Source organism: Rhinolophus sinicus, chromosome 13 (genome assembly GCF_057876585.1).
Source record: "Rhinolophus sinicus isolate RSI-liver-muscle chromosome 13, RSI-T2T, whole genome shotgun sequence".
NCBI lineage: Eukaryota > Metazoa > Chordata > Mammalia > Chiroptera > Rhinolophidae > Rhinolophus > Rhinolophus sinicus.
The window spans coordinates 40,320,061-40,344,509 of NC_142513.1; the positions used below are offsets into that span (position 1 = coordinate 40,320,061).

At 40.3% G+C, this 24,449-nt stretch overlaps 1 protein-coding gene across 8 annotated transcripts in view; it reads left to right on the top strand.

Annotated features, from left to right (window-relative positions):
• The window catches only part of RIN2 (Ras and Rab interactor 2), a 245,328-nt gene that overhangs the window by 17,067 nt on the left and 203,812 nt on the right, over window positions 1–24,449 (top strand). For 3 of the 8 annotated variants that reach the window (XM_088789282.1, XM_074318239.2, XM_074318237.2), the window contains exons 2-3: window positions 21,855–21,980; window positions 24,075–24,178. The exons of 2 other annotated variants lie outside the window; for them this stretch is intronic. The gene's annotated coding sequence lies outside the window, so the exon portion shown is untranslated. The remainder of the gene's footprint in view (window positions 1–21,854; window positions 21,981–24,074; window positions 24,179–24,449) is intronic. 3 more of the 8 variants (XM_074318235.2, XM_074318238.2, XM_074318236.2) reach the window with 1 other exon arrangement.

Here is a 24,449-nt window from a genome sequence, read left to right on the forward strand (position 1 = left end):
AAAAAAAATCATGTCTCTGTTTGGGATCTACCTGAATATATTTTCATTTGTTTGGGAAAGACAAATAGTCTCCTGATATAGCAGAGATAACTTTAGAAATGCAAAGGGTATTGCCCCTGGGAATTTATAAGTTTATAATCTGTCTACATGAACATGCTTCACTGCCAGGTGTTATAAAAAAAAAAAAAAAAGTGTGGTATTCTGTGTTCAAGCAAGATAGTGAATTAAAGTTGCATGAGCGTTTACATAGAGAACTTGAGACAACAATTAGACTCAAAAACTCACTGAACCCTACCAGCTAATTTTACAGCAGGAGAAACTGAATCCTAGAAAGATAAATTATGTACCCAAGTTCTTGTAACTCGCACACTTAACATTTTAATGCTGTTAGCTGTGTGCTTTGTGTTGCTGGGGTGAATAACAGTTATCATTTGATTTTAATCTCAAATCATTGGTTGCTTATTTTTCTTTTTTCTTTCTGGGGATAAAACAATCTTATCTAGAAGGAAAGACGTGTAGTGTTTTTGCTTATTTTTCTGAGATATGTGATTTTGTAAATTACACTTGTACTTTTATAACTTTTTAGCCATTTGGGTTTTGGGGGGTTTGTTGCCCCCCCCACACACACCCCAGTGTGTTAGTTGCTCTAATTTCAAACTGATAATTTTCTAATTTTTCAAATTAAATCAGTAAAAATTTAGGAAGAAAATCCCAGCATCTATGCATTTTATGCTCTTGCTGTCACAGAGGACGATGTTATATGGAAAAGAAAAAGCAGAGAACCATGTGATTTCACTGATATGTGGTATATAAAACAAAAACAACAAAAGAACAAGACAAACAAATGAGAAACAGAAACTCATAGACACAGACAATAGTTTAGTGGTTGCCAGAGGGTAAGGGGGGCGGGGGGCGGGGGGTGGGAGATGAGGGTAAGGGGGGTCGAATATATGGTGATGGAAGGAGAACTGACTCTGGGTGATGAACACACAATGGGATTTATAGATGATGTAATACGGAATTGTACACCTGAAATCTATGTAATTTTACTAACAATTGTCACCCCAATAAATTTAATTTAAAAAAAAAAAAAAAAAAAAGAAAAAAAAGAAAAAACGTGGCCCTAAAGCATTCTCAGTAGGAGAGTGATCGGAAGTGTTGAACTCTGAATATGAAGATGTTTTACAGACCTTGAGCAATTAATTTTGCTTATAGTTTTCTTTTTTATGTGTATGCCCAAGAGTGACATATGATTTATAAAAACCATGTCTAATTAAGTTGAATAGAGCTCTTTGCATGAGAATAAAATCAAACTTCTGTGATTAAAAAATAATAATTCCCACCGTGTTGGGAACTTTATTTAGGGTCCCCACACAGTTTTGTGAAGTAACTTCCTTGATACTCATTTTACAGATGGGTAAACAAAGGCTCTGAGAAGTTAAGTGAATTTCCACAAGTCAGAAACTTAGTGGTGCCAGAGCCCAGATTTGAAACCAGGAGTGGCAGATTGTAAAGCCCAGTGCAGACTGTCCATGACACATCCCATAAGGCCTGAAGCCACATCTCTGATTCTTAGAGAGGATGCTGGAAGGGTAGAACCCTGCGCCCCTTGAGGACCAGGGGCAAAGGAATTACCCAACCCCAGCTGTCAGTGCTTGGGTCAAACTAAGCAATGGAGTGTTTGGGCTGGGGACAGTTGGAGGAAAGGCATCTATTCAGATTGCTGGGGAACTTCTGGGACCTCAGAGGACACCTTAGGGTGCAAAGAAGGACACTGAGGCCCTGACAAGCCACAGGAGTTGCCTTGTTAGTATCTGGGATTGTGCCCCAGGCCTCCCAACTTTTCTATGATTCCAGGGCTTCCCTTTGTCCTTTCCTCATAGCCAATGACCAGCAGTGGAGAATATGGATCTTGACACAGAATAAAGTTTGGATTGGGGAACACTACGAAGGCAGAAGGTAGAAACACCCATAAGAAAATTAAAAGTACCTTAAAAGAGAAAATAGTGCCAAGTGTCTAATTCAGAGAGGGAGTTAATGGGACTATTTCAGAGGATCCATCCATCTTGGATCACTGCAAAGTCAGGAAAAGAGGTTTGATGATAATCTTTGCAATTCTGAGTCCAGAGAAGCAGTGTCAGCTCGGAATGGCATTGCAATGAGGCTTAGAGGATACCTGATTTCTGGCTCAATTCTCGCCTCAATCCAGTCAATTCTTCATAACATATGCTGCATCCTGTGTGTCAGTGAGACCTGGCATTCAAAGCCCAGATAAAAATAATCGTCATATTAACAACAATTGTTACTATTTTTTGAGTGCTGCCATCCAACAGTCACAGAACTAAGGGCTCTCATTATATTATTAAGTCATCAGGCCAACAAGTAGAAGGGTTGTAATAGATGTGAAAAAAGAAAGCAATCGGCAAAAACCGATGCTGAGGAGCAATGTTTAAGGAAACTTCCGGTTGGTTATTTCAGAGACTCACTTCTGAGCATAGCCTGTCACCTGGTCAGTGTGGGAAGGAAGGAGGGACGACAGTGGGCAATTCAGAGGGAAGCTTCTTTGAACCAGGCCCTGGGCTGGGCTTGCCACAGATGCCATGTCATTTCCTTCTTATAACGCATCCTGAGGGTAAGGTGTTACTGTTCATAGTTCCTGGGTCTGTAGAGCTGAACCACAGATAGGTATAATTAACTTGCTCAGGATCCCAGGATTAGAAAATGTGGAAGCTGGAATTTGCATAAGGAATGTGACTCCAAATTCCAGGACTCATGTTTTCTCCCAGGATGAAAAACAGACTCATCTTGGCCATGCAACTGTAGTCAAGCCAAGAGCCTCAAAGAAATGTCCCCAGATCCAAACGTTAGAAATAATGAGTATTTTTACATACTCGAACACTTAAGAGATTTTCTAAAATAAGACCTTCGCTGGTGAGACAATCCAGCCACAACACACTTCCAAAAGCATCACAGCTACTACTTACAGAGCTCGAGTGAATGCAATTGATTTGTTTTTTTATTGGTACCAACGTATTTTTGTGTCTCTAGGGAAAGAATACGCCAAATTTTAAGTCTGCCCAAGCATAGCAAAGTCAGACCAATTCTTGAAGTCAGAATGCTTGCCCTAAAGAAGTAGTGTTATAGCTTCTGTAATAGGTGAGTAATTTTCCTCCCTGCTAGCACCTCATTAATAGATAATAGCTTTTATTTCTGATTATAAAGGTAATATCCACTCTTACATAATTTGAACAATTCAGAAAAATACAAAGACAATAATACAGATCACCAAAACTCATTGATTGAATTCTTGAGTCAGAATGTAATGTGTTTCAGAGCATGAGCTGTTAATGGAGAAGATATTTCTTCAGAAATTTCATCCGTTACGCAGGTGTTTATATCATTTTAAGGCTGTATATGCCTAGACTTCTGTTAAAAGGAAAGCATTAAAATGGCACGGAAGCAGCCATGACTTATGGCTGTTTGTGGAGACAGTTTTCCATAATGGCCACATGTAAAGGTTTTAAAGAAGCAATGCCTCCCTAAAAATACAGTTACAAAGGGAGACAGTGTTTCATTCTCTGCTGAGACATTACATGCCCTGCCATCCTCTGAACTCTGGGAGTACTAAGTCTCTCTTAAAGCAGAGCAAACCCAGTGTGAACGGGAATCACCCTGAGACTCGATGCAGTGTTAGTCAAAGTATGCAGTGCTCCAGAAAACGGCTGGTGCTGGAACCAAAGGCCGGATGGAGAGGCAGAGACTAACAGCTATGGTGCCTCTACTTACTAGCTGTGGACATCTGGGCAAATTCATTAACCTCTCTGAGGCTCAGTTTCTTCGTATGTAAAATGGGGATAAGAATAGCACTTGACACAAAGGCGAGTTTTACATGTGTAATACTTAAATTTGATTGGCATGTAGTATGCACTCAACATTTGTTCTCGTGATTTTCACATGCAGTAAGGACAATGACAGAGGTCCTGAATGGGGAGTGGAGACTTTGTTCATTTTACGGCAGACCTCCTAGGAATAGAGAGAATAGGAACCTGGCCAGATGGTTGCATTTGTTAGGAGAGGCTAGCAAATGAACCCCAAACTTTCAGGAGTTTAACACATAAAGGTGGATGTCTAGCCACTGTGGGTTGGACTGCTCTTCTCCAAGTGGTGACTTAGGGACCCAGGCTGTTTCCATCTTACAGCATGTCATCTGGAACACACAAGTTCACTGCAGAAGGGGAGACAGGTGTGGAAATGCATGGGATAGTTTTAAATGTCATGTTTGAGGTTGGCATACATCACTTTCCACCCATATTTAGCTGGATAAAACCCAATCACATAGGCTCTCCCAAAGGCAAGAATCTCAAAAATAAAAGGTGTATGTGGATGCTTGGTGAACAACTGTGGCCTCCACTACAGGGGCTGCGTGTTATAAGTAGTGATATGAAAATCACTTAATATATTATTGCCAGGAGATAGAACACTGATCATGACTTTGAATGGGCGACTTTCTGGAGGTTGGGAAAACTTGTGTTCCAGGTTTTGGAGACCGTTTAGAAAAGCAGCAATGTTGCATCATCCTGGAAATCTTATGTCTGTATACCCCTCACCATGCTTTTACAAGAGGCAAATGTCTACGGAGGAAGATGATGTGCTGTTTTGTTTTGTATTCTTCCGGGGAAGGTGTTTCCAGGGATGCATCTTGGCCAATCTTCCTTAAACCTGTGCTTGCACTAAAATGTTACTTACAGCTAAGGATGCAAAGCCCAAAACATATGCACTGAAGGTTATTGATGACCCAGATCATCCAAGAAAAGTTACATGTCTCCTGACTGTTTACTGGTTACTAAGGCTGGTTACTAAGGTATCATGATTTAGATAGGGCAATTTAGAATATACTTGAAATAAAGCCCTATAAAAACCTATTTAATTCTTTGAGATTTTAATGTCTAAATGGTTAGCCATTTCTTCTCTGGGCTCTGTATGTGGCCAGAACCCATACGTCCACATCAAAGTAGATATTTACAGAATTATTGATAAAATGTTCAATGAGCTGACCACAGTGGATTGGCCTGGCTCTCAATAAACTCCTTGAGGGAAGGGTGCAGATGGAGCCTGCCTGTTCTAACCTAATGCCTGGAACAAAATATGTATTTAAAAATGTTGATTATTGTAGAATAACTTGCTTTGACTAAGTGATTTGTCTAGGAATTAAAAGAAAAAAAACACAGTGATTCTGTCTATAAGTGTTCACCTTTTGTCCTGCACTCTAAGTGCCTCTCTTGCTCATAGTCGTCATGAGCTTTGCGTGGCCTCTTCCACAACATCGGAAATCTGGGTTCTAAAAATCAACCCAGGTTGATTGTCTTTTTCTTAATCATTAAGGAAATCCCTACCTGGTGCACAGATGTTATTTATTTTATGGCCACTCCATGAGTATTTAATAGGACCGACACTGCACGCCTGGATGCTGGCATGGCAGCTCCTGCCAGTAACAGAGGGAAACCTGGAATGCCAGATAGCCTTGTGGCAAAGTAATGGACTGGTGATATAAACCATTTCTACGTCTCTATACATGACTGCTCCTTCAATATGCCACTTCACCCAGGAATTCACAGCAGAGGCTACTGGGGTCAGTGTTTGGTTTTCTAGAGGTTCCAAGTTGGCAGTGGGAGAAATTGTAAAGAATTCAGCTCCATTTAATTCTGGTGGTCTTATTTCTCTATCACAGCATAAAACAACAAATATTTCTATTATATTAGAGTGTTAACTGGAAAAACCCTTCTTATGTAACAGAGTTTACATTAATGTGGTTTTCTCAAACTGAATTCCTTCTCATTCATTCATTCCACAAATATTTGTAGAGAAGTTACTGTGTATACATACATGTCTTTGTCATGGAATGCAGAAGGTCCTCCTCACCACTGCCCCTTTACATTCTTGGCCATGGCCACCCCAGTGGCCCTGGGAACAGAGAAAACTACAGACTCTGCTCCTCACATACCCATTGGACCTTCTCACTAACCTCCTTGGACCAATGGGCATTGAGTCCCACTCCTCTTTGCCCTGTTCATATTGGTGACTCAGTTAGAGGCTGTCTTCCTGGTGGAGGCTCTGGGAGCCTAGAGGAGGGCTGTCTTAGTCTGGGTTGCCCGAGAAGCAGACCCTGAGCAAAAAGTCAAGTGTAAGTAATTCATTTTGGGGAGAGGGAGTGTATGATCCCAGGTAACACTGGCAGGGAGTCAGGGAAGGGAGGCAGCTGATCCAGTGTGTGTTACCAATTAAATCACCTCTTTGGATTAGAGCTTAATCCTGCCTCAGTGGAGCCTGAAGGGTGGGGGGTGAGGGGGCCAGGTATTCCAATGCCAGCTCCCAGAGGTCCTGGGACTTAATTCTCAGTACTTCAGGCCTGTTGGGTTCCTGGGAAAAGCCTGCTCCGACAGTCAGAGAAATGTTCAAAAGCTCGGTGAGTCTGACCTGGGCAGGCCCCCGGGGCCAGGAGAGCTCTGCTCCAACCCAGTAAATTGTCTGAATTTAGGCAGAGGCTGTTATCTTGGGACAACTTGAATCAAATGTATCTTTTACCTGTGATTTCATTCTCGGTGGCAGATGCTGTCAGGTGCTCTGCCCTTTGCTGATAGTCAGGGCAGGTTTGGCTGTTTTAGTGATGGCTGATGATATTAAAAATTTAGCTTCGGTTATGCTTGAAGTTGTCAGAATTTTAAACAATTGGTTTTGTGTGTGTAAGAATGCATGTTAGTTATTACAAATATTTCCTTGTTTAAAATTCTATGTACTGCTGCACTGAGACCTTCCTGTATTGTGAAGAGAAAACAGGTTTGGGAAAATGTTGCAGTAAATGGTATTATTATCTAAACATGTGGAACTCTGAGTTGTAATAGAATAATGGTAGCTGCTTAGATTCAAATCTCTTCTCATAACTTCCAAAAAAAATTATCCAAATCAAAAAGTAGAGCAAATTAAAACCATTGTTTACACATGCCCACAGTATTACTAGGAGACAATTCCACACACTTCAGGTTACTTCTAAGGATTGGAATAAACAGCCAGGTCCTGCTGGGCTGGCTCCAGAGCCCACCTGTGTTGGGAGTGCTGGGCTGAGAACACAGAGAACAAGTGCAGAAAAGGACAGGACTCTGGGGAGCCTGAGGGGACAAGCCTAGATATCACCCCTGGAGAAACAAGTCGTATCCTGAGTGGAAATGCTTGAATGCGTGTGGGACCTGGGGCAACAGTCTTGGGAAAGACGAGGCTTCAAGACAGAAGGGGAACACTTGCCCCTTGGAGACTGGGCGATGACACTTGCCCCTTGGAGACTGGGCGATGTGAAGGAAGAAGAGCGGGAGGGACAAAATTAAGAGTCCCTCAAAGATAAAGGAATCACAAAATCAGAAGGCACGCTTCTTCCCGCTCTCCAAGAAGAGGCACTATGCAAAAAAGAAAGTGCACTTCACTATATGGACAGTAGAGGGCGCGATTGAATTAAGAAACCTAGTTAGCTTCCCAAAGCCCTCATTGCTGCTCCCGAGAAAATCTGTTATAAAAGGAGCAGAAAGCGACAGACAACATGCAAGCAAAACTGCAATCAGAAAAAAACAGTGTGAGAATCAAAACATTTCAAGGGATGAGTGTTCTGACCCCTCTAAACACACACACACACACACACCCACGCACGCACGCATGCGCGCGCAGAAGAAAATGCCTGTGGGGACAGAATCCCAGAGGACTTTCCAGGCTCTCAGCCTCACATGGAAAGGTGCTGGCTCGGTTATTAGATGGCCATCAGCTGTAATCAGATGGCCATCCATTGTGGCTGGGTGGCCATCAGCTGTTACTAGTTAACCATTAGCCACTAATATAACTGCCGTGGCTACTCTCGGGGGTTAGTTGGTGGCAGAGAAGCGGATGGCGGATTGCGGCCAGTAAGTGCAGTTGGCAAGCGGATTACATTGTGGATCGTGTTGATCCTACTTCCTGTGTCGTGCCTGGCTGCCAGTGAGACGGGTGCAGGAAGACCCCTTTTTGGGGTACCGGCAGATGTTTGGTTTTGTGTCTTGACCAGCCACCATCGAGAATATAGTGGTTTGATTACCCTATCCATGGCTCCGTTGTTGTTACTTTTTGGCCTCACCATATCCTGCGTTCTTGTGTGGGGAGCAGGAGCTGAGACCCTGCATTACAACGGCAATACAGTGTTCCAACATTAATTAATTAGTTATCCTGAGATAAGCATTTTCATTTATATACTGTATATAAAACCTTGAATCAAAAATTAAAACTAAAATGCATAAACCCGGGAAGATATGAAGTGAGAGTTGGCTGAATTCAGAAGAGGAAATTAGGATATTCAGTTTGCAGATGCTAATGTTGCCCATGGGACCATCCTCTCAGTGGACAGTGACTGACCAATAACCTGACACCTCTGTGCTGCTCTTTCTCATCCACAGTTTTTTCTTTTTTGAGCTCCAGTCCAAGGCAAACTCTCCATCATAACTACTGCCCCTTATAATTGGAATCATTTTGTCAGGCTAATCTTGGTGAGAGTTTTTGCTTTCCAACTTCTCTGTTGAATGTGGCTCTAGGAAATAGTGTTTTAGGGTGGTTCAAGTGGTATTTGTTAAGTAGACAGCTTCATCAACCTTGGTAACAGGCAAATTTTCATAGATAAACTTTTCAGAGATGTTTCCAAATTGCAATGAATGACCACAATAAATTATGCCCTATTTTATAGTTCACAAAGTAATTGCTATGTTTATATTTATCTTTAAAGTTGCATACTTAAACACAGAAATGCTTTGCCTGGTTTACATATCAGAATAATGAGAATGGCAGTGACTTCCTCGGATGTGCTCTTTGTGGTTCATGGCTAACTTTAAACTGTGGGACACACTGTATTTTTCTAAAGGTGGTCACAACGTCATCACCCATCCCAGGTGTTCTCTTAGCCAGCTCCCCATCAAGAGATGAAGTCTAATCTCTTCCCCTTATATCTGGATACATTTGTGTGTCACTTGTAACAACAGAATTTTGCCCATCTAATATTGCCTTATTTCTGAGGATAAGTTGGAAGATGTAATTTCCACTTTGCTCTTTGGAACATTCTTGCTGGAGCTCTGAGCTGCCATATAAGAAGTTATACTATTCCAAGGCCACCATGCTGTGAGGAAGCCCAAACTAGCTTGTGGGAAGAGACTACATAGTGATCTGAAAACTATAGGAGGTAAGAGAAAGACACCCTGCCAGGCTCCAGCTGTGTCAGTTGTGCCCCCCCCCCCCCCCCCCCCCCCGCCACTGCCCTTTGTTCCAGCTGCAGTTATCATCTGGCTGCAGCCACATTCAAGTCTCTCAGCCAGAACTCCGAGCCAAGCCCTTCCTGAATTCCAGACCCTCAGAAACCATAGAGGTAATAAAATGATTGTTGTTTATTTAAGTCACTAAGTTTGTACTGATCTGTTATGTAGCAATAGATAACTAGAATGAACAGAGCCTTGAGGAATAAGGAATACGGACTATTTCTAGAGAATGAGTAGTAACTATGCCTAATACCTTTTGTCGTAATTTTGTTTTCGATAATTTTTAAAGAGAAAGTTGATAGACCAGAACATGTCATTTGAGAAGAATTATGTTTCTCTCTAGATTTAGCTTATAAGCTTCCCACTGGGAAAGAATTGAGTTTTTTTCAGGTGATGTCTTTTCATAGTTGCAGAGCTCTGAATATCTATTGCTTTTTGCAAAAGTAAGTGATAGGACAGAATGCTGGAGAGCAATGTTTACTTTGTCCTTGAATGACATAAATTTTAAAAATGCAGGAACTAATAACATGGCTGCCATTCTCAAGGCTTTCAAATGAAGCCCAAGGTTGTGTAGCTCCCACATTGGCTACATGGTGAGCAAACATGTTCAGTGTTCTAGGCCATGTTAAAAAGAAGTCACCTCAAGAGTACTGGAGTTGAGATTTTATTGCTAATGGCATAGTGGCTATGTCACCGAGTCAGACTGCCTGGGTTTGGATCCTGGCTCTCCAGCGTACTGTTGGTATGACCATGGTTGAGTAACTCATCTCATGGCACCTTAGTTGCCTCATCTGTTGTTATAAGGGTTGCCACAAGCATTGAGTAAAATAATAACTATGAATGCCTTAATATAATGTCAAGTATATAATGAGTGCTCAGTGCTCTCGGGATTTTAAACTCCAGATCCAGAGACCGAGATCTAGTAAACGGAGGATAAAATGCAGGAAGTAACAACTGTCCAGAGATTACTAAATTGCTTGACTCAAGTGAATGGTTTACTCATTACCATGGTGCTGCCCCATGCAGTAGACAAAACAATCCCAGACCTGCTTAGTCCAGCCAAAGTGATTGTCTTCCCCAAATAGAGGGAGACAGTTCTTTGATTTACAGTGTATGTTCCCGTGCTGAGATTTCCAAATCACTTTTCAAGGTTCCATTGTAGAATTTAACATTTAAATTAAAAATACCTAGTTTGCTTTCAGTAAACCAGAATTAAAAGGTAACTCCCTTAATCTAATAAATGTTAAGTACAAGCCATATTTAATAGTGAAATACTGAGTGCTTTCACTGGGGTAAGGAGCAAGACAAGGGTGCCCTGTTACCAACCCACATTCCTCCCACCTTATGTCACTTGTCACCCTATTACTTCTATCCCACATTGTACTGGTTGTTTTCCAGGGCATAAGGCAAGAAAAAAGAAATAAAAGTTATTAAAATTATAAAATAATAATTAAAACTGTCATTCAGAGATTAATGTACTAGCAACAACTTAAAAATTAAATAAAAATGTGGTTTACAGTGCCACTTAAAAAGTTCAAATACCAAGGAAAAAATTAATAGCTGTTAAAGAACACCACATTGAAAAGTACAAAACATGAGAGAAATTTGTGAAGACCTAAATATACAGAAGGGTGTACCATGTACACAGATTGGAATACTCAATATTTGAAAGATGTCAGTTCTTCCCTAAATAACCTATAGATTCATTGAAATTCTAATTAGAACCCCAGTAAGGCTTTTTCCCATATAAATTGACAAGTTGATTATAAAACTTAGATGGCAATGAAAAGTAATTAATATAATATCTCAGGTGATGTTTAAGAATAACAACAAAGCTATAGGTTTTACATCACCAGTTTCCAGACTTGCAATAAAGCTAATTTATTGAGATTGTGTCATTGAAACGAGGATAGACTAATAGATCAATGGAACAGAAATGAGAGTCCAGAGACAGACCTACAGATATAAGGTCTGACAATTATTAATAAGTTCGCATACTCATCCTGGAAAAAGTGCTACGTATCACTATAGTCACCTTTGAAGTACTCTCCTGGGAAGCTATGCACCAATGCCAGTGCCTAGTCCACCCGTCATAGCAATTTTGGAACTCTTTTACTGGAATGGCCCTCAGAGCTGTCGTCATATTACCCTTGATTCCTGAATATCATCAAAATGTCTTCGTTTCAATATTTCCTTTATCTTTGGGTAAAGAAAGAAGTCATCGGGGGCCAGATCAGGTGAGTAGGGAGGATGTTCCAATACAGTTATTTGTTTACTGGCTAAAGACTCCCTCACAGACAGTGCCGTGTGAGCTGGTGCATTGTCGTGATGCAAGAGCCATGAATTGTTGGTGAAAAGTTCAGGTCATTTAACTTTTTCATGCAGCCTTTTCAGCACTTCCAAGTAGTAAACTTGGTTCACTGTTTGTCCAGTTGGTACAAATTCATAATGAATAATCCCTCTGATACCAAAAACGGTTAGCAATATTGTTGCAACAAGTTCGAGAACTTAATTGTCAGGCCTTGTTTGCAGTCACTGCAATTAAGTGGAAAGAGGAGAGTCTTTCCCACAGATGAGAGTCTTTCCGCAGTTAGGTCAGTTGTATATTCATAAGTAAAATAAAGCTTGACCCCTATGCCATACACAAAAATTATTTCCAGATGGATTATAGACTTAAATGTTAAAACTAAAATTATCAACATTCTAGAAGAAGATATAAAAGAGTATCTTCATGACCTATGACTAGGCAAAGATTTAAAAAAATAACTGATAATAAAAGAAAAAGATTCATAACTTAGACTTCATTAAAATCAAGAGCTTTTGTTCATCAAAAGATGATGCTCTTAGAGTAAAAAGCAAGCCACAAACTTTGAAAAGGTATGCAATACATGCATCCAACCAATTACTGACATCCAAGTGTGTGTGTGTGTGTGTGTGTGTGTGTGTGAGAGAGAGAGAGAGAGAGAGAGAGAGAGAGAGAGAAAGATATCACAACCCAATTTAAGAATGGGCAAAACACTTGACAGATACTTTATAGAGGAGGATATAAAAATATTCAAGAAATACATGAAAAAATGATGTTCAACCAGACTTGGTCTCATCTTAACCAAATGATGTTCTCACAAGAGACATGCAAATTAACACCACAGTACTGTGTTTCCCCAAAAATAAGACTTAGCCAGACCATCAGCTCTAATGTGTCTGTTGGAGCAAAAGTTAATATAAGACCAGGTATTATATAATATTATATTATATTATATTATATTATATTATATTATATTATATTATATTATATTATATTATATTAATATTATACCTGGTCTTATATAAGATATTATAAAGGACTGTGTCTTATATTAATTTTTGCTCCAAAAGACGCATTAAAGCTGATGGTCTGGCTAGGTCTTATTTTGGGGGAAACACAGTAATATATCATTACACATCCACCAGAATGGCTAAAATTAATATGACTAACAACATAAAGTATTAATGGAGCAACTGGAACTCTCTTACATTAATGGAGGGACTATAAATTGGCACAAGATTTTTGAAAAAATGTTTGTATTTACTAAAGGTGAATATATATTTACCCTATGACACAGAGATTATACTGTGAAGTGTACCCAATAGAAATGGGTGCTTAGGGCCGGCCGGTGGCTCAAGTGGTTGGAGTGCCATGCTTCTAATGCCAAGGTTGCCAGTTCGATTCTCTCATGGGCCAGGGAGCTGTGTCCTACACAATTAGACTGAGAAACAACGGCTTGAACTGGAGTGTGGGGGGGAGGTGGAAAAAGGGGGGGAAGTGTATGATTTCATAAGAATTAAAATTTTTAAGAAAAGAAAAAAAAAAGAAATGGGTGCTTGTGTCCACAGTACAACACTGTTTATAACAGCTTTATTTGTGATAACCCCAGACTGGAAACTTCCATGATCTGCTTAGTGATGAAAAAGAATGAGTTGTGGACACACATGCCAACATGAGTGAGTCTCACAGATATAATATTGACTTAAAGAAATCAGACACAAAGTGGTTCATATTGCATGTTTCCATTTCTGTGAAGTTCAAAAACAGGCAAATCCTACCTACATGACGCAAGTCAAAACTGTGATTATCCTTTGGGGGTACTGAATAGAAGGCATGAAAGAACCTCCTGGAATAGTGTACAAAATCATCGAGTGTACCCTTAAGATTTGTGCACTTTACTGTATATAAGCTATACCTCAATGAGATTTCCCCTTGTTTTGTGGCAATTTTTAAATATTCTTCTTATTCCTTTATTACTTCTTGATCCCTAATGGCTTCTTTCTCTCATTTTGTACTAGATTCTTTCTGCAGTTCACTTATTTTTCTCTCACTACAGTCTGTATCTAGGGCATCTCACTGACTTCTGGCCTCACCTGTCTATTTTCTGTAGGTGACTGTTACATCTGTTGCTCCAATCTGCCTCTTCCCATAGGGTCATTGAACTGACAGGGACACATAACCATTATGTAGTACATTATTGTATGCTTCAGTCCCCTCCATAGCATCCTCCAGGGTTGCTGTTCACTATGTACTTTAATTTCTTTGATGATGAGGAAATTGCCCCCATCCCAAGGTGCTAGCCAGAGAGTCCTACTTTGACTTGCAATTTGCCTTCCTCTCCTTTCTATCCTTTGGTTTCTAGGTCTACCTCTTCTGTGTTACTGATCAAGTCTAATTCCTTTTTTACATGAGGAAAGAGGAGGCCTTCCCTGCTTTCCTCCCCCTCCAAGGTAGGCATTCAAGATAACTTCAAACATTTTCCCCAAACTGTGGTCGCATACTTAATTTCTGTCCACTTCTGAACAGATTCCAATTTTATCAAGTTCCTGTCAAAGTGTGACACCCAGAATTATAAAGAAGAGTTCAGGATGATTTGGCTTCTATAGACCATCACCTCCCTCGTTGTAAATGTTGTTTTCTGGGTTTGTCCCTGTTAGTGCTTCAACTGCCTGTGAGATTTCTCAATGTGGATTTCCTCTGGGACCTCAGACTCACCTTATCCAAAAACGAAACAATCATACACTCACTCACACCAGCAACTTTTCTAGTCTTCATACGGCCAGCAGGTCAGGTTGCCTGCTTCCCACACAAGCAACTTTAACCCCTAGCCTTATTAATCAGCACCCTTTCTTCATTCTCTATTTGTGTATATGGATTTGGGGGGAGGGGACTTTTTATCCTGATACAGAATTATCTCTTTATTCCTTTTAATTTTTCAACCAGTATTGGATTTTTCAGATTAGACTCAACTTATCTAAAAATGTATTAATCATCCATCTGCCCACAACAGTTCCTTCTCCTGACTTATCCTCTCTGTGGCCATATTTGTTCCTTCCTCATATGTAGCACAGTCAAGTGCAGTCTCCTTCCATAATAGGTCTGTGTCTGGCACCTTCTTTACTAGTTCAAGTCTACAGTTGCCTAGTTGAGGTCTTCATTATCTGCCCTAAGTGGTCCCTATACCTCCAGCACCCACCCAGACATTTCCTTTGCTCCCATGGAAGCCCTCCCCTTAGTCCAGGCACTTACCTGGCCTAACTTTCCACTCTAATCCCCAGTTGCCCCAGGGCCAACCAGGATTCTAATGTTTTCACCTTGGCACATCTGATTTTGGCCAAGTGGTTTTCTCAAAACTAAAATGCCTTTCCCCATGGTTCCCCAGTCAAAACTGCATTCATGTCCTGCATCCTTTACAGATGCCCACATTTAAAAACAAGACCCTGTTTGTGTCCCTACAGTGTCCAGCTTAGACCTTGTACAAAATCTAGCAAACATTTGTTAAAATGAATAAACAAATGGATGACTTGTCCCTTTCTGTAACTGGCAAAATAGAAATGTTGAAAAATTACTGTGGGTATATTTGTATTCCTAGAAATATTGGTCATTTCTGAGGATAAGACGAGATTTCCAAAATAGAAAAATGACATTAGACAAAAATGACTTCAAAAACAATCTTGTGAATCTTATTTAATCTTACATATTTAAGTAAAGGTCAAAGAATCTAATTCGGAGATACAGTGCTAAGATTTAGATTGTTGAAGTTCAACAAAATTCTTAGCTTGTCCTTTGAAAGCAAACTACCAGAGTAAAAGGTGATCCACCAGGAGAGGAGGTATGCCCCTCACCTCAGATATTACATGGAAGTGAGAAAAATGTCATAAAGTCATGATAACATGGCTTCTGAGGGAAAAATTAATATTATTGATTGAGGAAAATTAACCAAGAATTCCATTAATCTAAAGTAATCAAAATCTTCTTCATTACGCAAAAGTGTAATGGAAAGGAAACCAAAATATGACAAATTTAAGTTCTTTTTTTTATAGGCACTATAATTTCTATTACCAAAAAATAAATTATTTCTCAAAATAAGTGTCCTAGAACTATTAACAGGAGAGTCTTCTAAATTTACCAGAAATAGTCCTGTTTGGCATTATCTATAATTTCTGCCTTAATGCCTTCCGTAGTTCTTTCCCTTCCTCCCCGTCCAGTTCTTTGCAGGCAGTTTTCTATGATTGAGGTAGGTAGGGACAAGGCAAGAGCAGTGGACAGGGTCAACTGGACAGTATGAAGTGAAAGAAAGAGAAGTTATTCTTTGGAGATGGAGGAACTGCCCTTGGTCGGTTGTCAGAAGGGAAATGAGGTTCCAGCCACTCTCCTTTGCATTGCATTTTAAGTGCCACCTGTCAGCCATGATCTACACCAATTTCCCCAATTCTAATTTCAACAGCAAAAATCTACATCTGTAAAAAAAAGGTGGTGATCGGAGGAGATTCAAGTATATAAGTTGCTTTACATTAACCAAATATTGAATGATTTTCCAAGAAAATTTAAACAAGAGCAGAATTCATCCTGGTCTCCAGAGAGAATCTTGTGGAGCAGACAAAATCTAAATAGTGGTAATATAATGCAATAATACATGCTGTGTAAAGGTATATTAATTAAGTGCCTTTTTAAAGGTATAGGATATATTTTTAGGTATATTAAAATTAAAGGTAAATTATATATATTTTAAAGGTATATTAAAAGGTATATTAATTAAGTGAAGGTTCAAAGGAGTGAGAGATACATGCAGCTGGGAGCTCAGAGCAGGCTTGGGCAGTGGTGCAAGAGCCACATGAGGGTTAAAGATGGGGTCAGTGGTGACTGATGAACCAAAGATGAATCTAGGCTTTGCCACTGACCAGCTAGTAGTCAACAGTGCTAAGCAGGTCACCTCACCTCTTCCTGCTATAAAATGAGGATCAAATGCCACCTACTGCATAAGGCCGCTATGATGCCTTAAGAGGGTTGCATGGAAAACGTTTAGTATAGTGCCTGTCCTGTAGCCAATTCTTAATAAATGTCAGCAATTACCTGTTACAGTTTAAGATGGATCTTAAAGGACGAGCAGGATTTTAGCAAGAGGTGGCAGCAGAGGGTAAGTTGTTTTAGACTTAGCAGCTGGTGTGTGTGTGTGTGTGTGTGTGTGTGTGTGTGTGTGTGTGTGTGTGTGTGTGTGTGTTTCAGAATATAGAAGTACATCAGGCAAGGAGTAGAGGATATCCAGGTGATGTGGTGTTAGTGACCAGTAAGGCTTTGAGTGCTATTCCATAGAGCAGTGCTATCCAATAGAAATATAATGTGAGCCACACATGCTATTTTAAATTTTCTAGTAGTTACATTTTAAAAAATGAAAAGAGATAGGTAATATTAATTTCAGTAATAGATTTTATTATATCCAATATATCAAAACATTTCAACATATGATCAATGTCAAAAATTGTTAATGAGGCATTTTACATTTTTTGTACTGTCTTCAAAACATGATGTGTTCTTTCTATTTACAACACATCTGAATTCAGACTCCCCACATTTCAAGTGACCAGGAGCCATAGAGGGCTAGTGGCTGCTCTATTGGACTTTCTAGCGATAGACTGTCTTGCTCTGATAATCGTAACTCTCTCCTCTCCTTTAGAGAGATAGATGGCAATGCCTTTCTCCAATGCAATCAATTTAAAGGGGGGAAAAGGAAAGGAAAAAGAAGGAGAAAAAATACTCCAGGTATCTTTCAAAGCTGGCCTATTCCTGAGATAGTCACTGGCAAAAGGACTTGGGTCAAAGAATTTGGGGAGATAATGGAATATAATGTACTTTAATCCTTCTAAATCATATTCACATAGAGACTCTAGAAATCTCGCAACAAGGAAACCTATTTTACTCCTTGTAACTCTACAATTTCCAATGTACTAGGATTATGGAACAATGTTTTCTTTTAACACTTACTAACATCGGTAACATTGTTTGGCAGGCTGTTTCTTTGCAATCTGCTTTTTACCTTGAGGGTTTTATTTTGGGGGCTTTAGAGCTTCCCATGAGACTAGTGACTCAGTGTTTCTCACAGTGCATTGCATCTAATAGATGCTCAATTAGTATTTGTTTAATTAATGAATAGCTGTGATCAAGACACCCCCCATACATTAGTTTTCCTCCATAGAGAAATTAAATGAAAACTTATGATAACTTATGAAGATTAGAAACACTTTAGTATACCCTGGAGAAATTTTAGTTTGCTAATAAACCAATATGTTTGAAATGAATTTGTATTTCTTTTAGGAACACAACCATGTTATTAATAAAATTTAATAACCAAATTGAAAACAGACACCCTTTGCTGCGGAAATGCTTTTTGTGTCCACATGCTATAAGACCAACACAGCAAGGTTGGGACTGCTTCCCAAAAAGCCTCAGTCAGTCTGCTTCTCTTTTTAATATACAGTAATAATTTTATTATATAAAGACACATTATTTGTGGTGCTGGTGTTTTAATTTCTGTATGTAAGATTTTATAACTTCATATATGTTGACTGTAAGCTCAGTTTAGCATCTCTTCTTTAGATTGGTTTAGGTTTGGCTAGTTGTATTTTTCAAAGTCAAAATCCCTTTGGAAGTTGACTAATAGCGTTTTGCTTGGTGTTTTTTCCCCCCGTAGTGCTCAAAAAATGTTGTCTAAAACATTTAAGGATGTGATTGCAGCAATATTAGTGAAAATTGGATATTGGATATTCCCATGTGGTAAGAGCACCTAAAGGACACCTAAAACTATAGTCTGATGTTAGAAGCATGGTAACTATTGAGAGACTGCTAGTGATGGCAGACCCCTTTCTCTATAAGACAAGATGTGTTTGTCAGCATCCCTAGTGTACTGTTTTGTTAAATCCAAATTGGAAATATATGCCAGAATGCTGAACTTAGTCAACAGGCATTAGTACAAATGCATACTACATGTGGCGTACTGTGTGACCCCGTGGTGCTTGGACAAAGGAAAAATTAAGACCAGCACCTGCTGAGCAATACATTGAAACAACATAGTTAAGATCTAAGAGATATATGTTTAGGGGTCCAAAATGTAATTGTGTAAGGATTTTTCAAATAGATGAAATGTTGCATGATAATATAGATAGAAAATAATGGTTAGTGGGCAAAGCACAGCATACACAGGCATATGTGCATGCAAGAGGGAGTGTACACATGTGTTTTACCTTTCCTGTTTTGTAAAATGAAAGATTTGGGATGTAATAAAGATTTTCAAAATGGGCATCTGGAAGTATGGACTTTTTCTCAGGGGTGCACATACCCTCTTTGGGAATTTTTGAAGTATTTTTTTTATTTCAAGGATAATATTCAACAATTCATGTAACTATATTTGGGTGATCTCAGGGGTGTTTTTCAAACTTGGGTCATGCCCCCGTACTGGTGATTTATTAATGGGTGAAGTTGGGTACATCCAGCATTGTTTTAAATAAAAATGGAATGGAAAACATCAGAATGTATAGCTGGTAGTAAGACTTAAGTAGTGTTTTATAAAATGTTTGTTTCTGTTTTGTATGTGTGTGCATGGTTATGGGCCATGATGTGAAATGTACTTATTACTGTGGGCAAAGGTGAAAAGAGTTTGAAAACCATTAATCCCTAAGTCACTGTTCATCAGCGTTCACTGCACACTGGAATTACCCAATGGGCTTTGAAAAGTAGGGCTGTGTGTTTCCCACCCCAGAAATTCTGCTGTAATTAATTTGGGGTGTGACCTGGGCATGGGGTTTATATAATACTTCTCAGGTGTGCAGGCAGGGGAAGAGCCCCTGAAAAGTTGAGACTTATAGCCAATTTCTGCCATATAATGTCAGTGCCCCCCTTTGATTTGTGTTTATTTAATTTACCTGGGGACTAAGGCATCCCACAAATTGGAGTTGTTGCAGGGTAAGAGGAAGAAGCAGGGAGAGCTGAGGACATAGATATCTTTGTCCCAGGAAGGCCAAGTCTAATGGGGAGAATGAATGAAAGCTTCACAGTACTTCACATAGAGATATGTGGAGGAAGAATTCAGAGAGTGGAAGAGAGACTGGAATAATCTGAATTCTGTGAGTAATTCCACCTGCCTTTCCACTCAGTGAGTGAATGTCCCAGAGTCGGAATGATGTGACACACCACACTCTGCTATTTCTGTCCCTGGGTGCCCCTCACTATTGCCAACTTCTCCATACAGCAAATTTCCTTTAGGTTATTTCTTGAATTATTCTCTTGTGTTAGCCCTTACTCTCACAGAAGATGCAACTCCACTATATTAATTTCTCAAGAAGTAACTTAGTTTTAGCATAACATCATTGACTACATTAAATTAATCTTGTTACTTCTAATTGTATTGTTAACATCTTAGTTCTTATATAACCTGTTATTGGGCTTGGTTGTGTAATTGTACAAAATTGTGAGAATTGGTGTTTATACCCAGCTATTTTATTTGTACAAACTTATTTACTGTTGTAAGATAAACAATATAATGGAGGAAGCCTTTGAATTGTTGTCCCTTGAGAGGATCACCTTCCTTTGCTGGGCGCCCGTTGCTCTGTGTTGACTGTGTGGCTCACGCAGAGCACAGTGGGCCAGCACAGTCACCCAGCTTCTTATCCATCTATTAGCAAAGATGAGAAGACACTGTGAAGTAATGTAAATGAAGCTTGACACTTACTGGGATTATTTTTTAGTGGTCGTATCTACATGTGAAATAGAAGTTCAGACGAAAATCTGAAGAAAGAGAATGGCATTTAAATTATTGGGGGGAAAGGTGATGATGATGATGGTGACTGATGTTGGTGACTGATGTTGGTGATGGCACAGGTAACATTTCTTAGGCATTTATCAAGTACCCTGCAATGGGACAGTGCTTTCCATGGATTATTTTACTTGACCCATAGAACAACATTTTGAGGTAGGTGCTATTATAGTCAGCCCACTTAACACAGAAGGAACCCAAGTAAGTAAAAATTAATTTGTCTGAAAGACTCATCTGGGATTCAAAACCAAATATGTGGCCTCCAGGCCTGAGAGTTAAGTCTTCTCAAGTATGTGGAGAGGAGCAAGGAGGATATTTCAGGCCAGAAATTCAAATCTAGGGAATGAAGGAAGGGATGGGATGTGTGTGATACCTGCTAAAGAGCGTACCGGGGAGGAAGTCAGAGTTCAGTTATACAGTCTGATGGAGGAGTTGGGACTGAAATATTAATGAAAGAGTTTTCAAAATTGATATCATCTTCTTATGGTGATGTGGGTTTGTCTAATACGACATCCTGAGAGTGGAACAAGGAAAGTGTAGGATGACATAAAATGTATTTAGAAAAGAAATACACACACGTGTGTGTGTGAGAGAGAGAGAGAGAAACAGACAGGAGAGAGAGAGAGATTGAGAGAGAAATGGAGTATTTGTATGCACAGATCTGGAAAGACATGATCCCAAATTATCACAGTGTCCACCTCTGCTAAGGATGCAGGCTACAGGTATTAGTGGTGATGATCAAAGGGATCTTGAGCTTTGATCTAATATTTGTGTTTTGTTTTCTGGTTGTTTGCAAGTAAGATAATGGCTTTCATGTACTTATGTAATTTTGAAAAGGTTAGGGTGTTGATATTAAAAAAAATAGGGGCTCGGTGGTGAATACAAAATGTGATTTATAGATGATGTATTACAGAATTGTACACCTGAAATCTATGTAACTTTACTAATAATTGTCACCCCAATAAACTTTAATTAAAAAAAGAAAAGAAAAAAATAGGGGGAGAATTTGGGAATTTCATATTCAGGGTAGTCCCATCTCTAAATCCTAGACTAGAAAATTGCAAGACTAAATTTGTAGGAGCTGATTTTATACAAGGGGTAAAAGAATGATCAAATTGTCAATTGATAGGAAAGACAGCATAATTACTGACTTGGTTCCATTTTCTTAAGTGGAAGACTATTTGGAGTTTTAGAAATCTGAGCATTGGCATAGGGATTTAGAGAACATTCTGGTAAAGAAAGTGCCCTCTTCAGGTACCTGGACCAGAGATGGAGATAAGGGATCAGAACGGGACGGCAAGGCCATTCACTGCGCTCCCACCCATCAGTGCCTCCTCCTGGAGCCAGTGAAGAGGCAAATCCTCTGTATGGGTGTTCGTGGTATTTTTAAAAATGCATAAGAAGCCCTAAATATTTGATTCTACTATTGTAGATGGATACAAGAGATCCAGACTTCTGAAATTCTACTGGAAAAGATAAAATGTGCAAGCCCTTTATGATGCTGGGGAAGCTGGGGCTGGACTGAAGTGGGAGACAAGAAGAGATGCTGGCATGAAGGGTACGTAACAACAATATTATAAAACCCAGCACCTGGCAACCCACGGACTGCTTTTCATTTCCAGGTTGTTCCATGGGATGGGGATATTGTGTGCTCTAGCTTTGTTGTGTTGGTGTGGATGTGACTTCTCCCTGACAAGAGCTTGCCTGTTTCCAGGTATCTGAGGGATGCAGTTTATGATGCATTGGCTGCAGGGCCAAACCAAGATCAGGACAGCTCAGGAGCCCCGAGAGCACAAAATATGACTGCTCATATCTATGGAGCACTAACTATGTGCCAGGCACAGCTCTCAGCACTTTAATAGATTAATTCGTTTAATTTTCAAAACAACACCATGAAGTTGGCACTGCTGTTGCCTCCATCTTAGACATGGGGACACCAGGGGTCATAACGAACCTGGTTGATTACCGAGAGAGGACAGTCATGAAGGTGAAGCCCCTTCCCAACATAAAAGTCTTCCTCTTTTTTCTTCCTTTCTCATACATTCCCCACTTACCTTTCCTCCCATCCCTACTTTTCATCTATGTTTTCCATAGTACCATAGATCTCCACATTGAAAGGGAATTAGCATCAAAAGGATGTCACTATAGGTCACTGGGCAGAGTTTGTTTTCCAAAATGTCCACAGCAATAGTACTGCTCTTTCAGGAACGTCTCACACCCCCTCAAGCGGGGAAGTTTACTTTTCCTCCCCTTGGTGGATTCTGGGCGAGACTCAGTGACTGCCTTGACAGAGAGGATGTGGCAGAAGTGACACTGAGTCAATTCAAAGTAGATCAGCAAAAGTGACATGGTGTCCACATGGCTCTCCCATTCTCTCGGGACCCTTGCCTTTAAGACCAGCCACCATAATACGAGGAAGCCCAGGCCCCATAGAAAGGCCATGTGGAGGTGTTCCCTCCGACAGCCCCACCTAAGGCCTTGCTGACTTGTGAATAAGACTGTAGAAGGCTCAGCCCCAACCTCGGAGCTGCCCCCCTGATGCCGAGTGGGGTGGGACGTTCATCAGTGACAGCTTGACCCACAGCAGATTCAGGAGCAAAAAAACAGTATCATTGTTTTGAGTGATCTCATTTAAACCCACTGCAACACTGCTTAAGGTAGATGTTTTTATACTCACAAGAGAATGGAAATGGAGTGAAATGAAGTGATTCACCCACAGTCACACAACAAGCTGGGAATTGAACCCTGGGCTCCCTGACACCAAGCTTGTGAGATCCACCCATGCCCCAACTGCACGCTTTTTCTGGACCAGGAGTTGGGGCCTTTGCCTCTCAGACACAACTGCTCTCAGAGAAAGCAAACTCATTTGGAGTAAGAGTGTCGCGTCCACCGCAACAAGGGCAGTGAGGGTACTAGAAGGGGCGGCTTTGGGTTAAGTTTTAAGAAAGAAAGAAACAGAAATCAAGAAAGTTTTGAAATGGGGCCGAGGGTCTCACAGCATCAAAGGACTGAGAGCCCCGAATCGGGCTGCCCTGTGGCTTTTATTGATGCACATACAAGGAAGCAGCATTGTTTATGTTAGGGTCTGTGAGTCTCATGCATCGTACCAGAAAATTGATTCAAACCAATCACCCTTGCCTGCAAGCGGCCGGTACCGAAAGTCCCATGATGTATAAATAATTATTGTTTGTACCCTCCCCAGGGGGCAAAACCTTTATGTTGAAAACTTACTGAGATGGAGAACTGATGTTATCACTTCCCAAGCAGGTTGTGGAAGGAATAAAGCCACAGAGGCAGAAGCCTCTCCTTAGCCGGGGGAAGGTGGGGGTCTATGCCCACCTCTATCAACCCCGTAAATTCTCCTGGTGGTCCCCACATGACTGTGCCTGTCTTAGGTTGTACCTTTCTTGAGGAATCTTACCTGTCCTTGGCTAGTCAGCCATCCTTTGGGTCCAAACAAGGAGATGACATAAAGGTGAAGCAATGTCCCTGAAAGGAATAGTCTCACAGACTCTTCTTTCTTTTTAGGGGTAGGTACGAGGGGACAGATGGGGGTGCCGCTGTGTGACAACATAAGAGGATGAGAGAGTAACTTTGGAGAACCAGCTTCACATAGAGTGTTGTGACTCTGTTTCCTTGACTTGAACCCTAGATCAATGCTGCCGGTCCTGGCTGAAACAAATAGTTCCTCTCAGGAAGCTGTCTGCCTCCTCTCCCAGAGCTTAGATTCCATGGTTTCTGCTCAGGTTACACAAGGTACTTTTTCATATCATGTAAAGTAATAATCATTTGTGCAATCGAGTACTTCTGTATCATCAGTATGTCTACTTCTTGTTTGACTTCAAGCTCTTTGAGGCCAGGGTTTGGTCTGTGTCTCCTCTTCCTCCTTTCTTCTAGCACAGACTCTAAACTGTATTAGACAATGACTAAATGCAAGTTAAATAAATATCAAAGAGCATTATATGTGAATTTTCTTGAGAATGATGATGATAGAATAAGGAAGTGCATAATTCCTGGCATGAGTCTT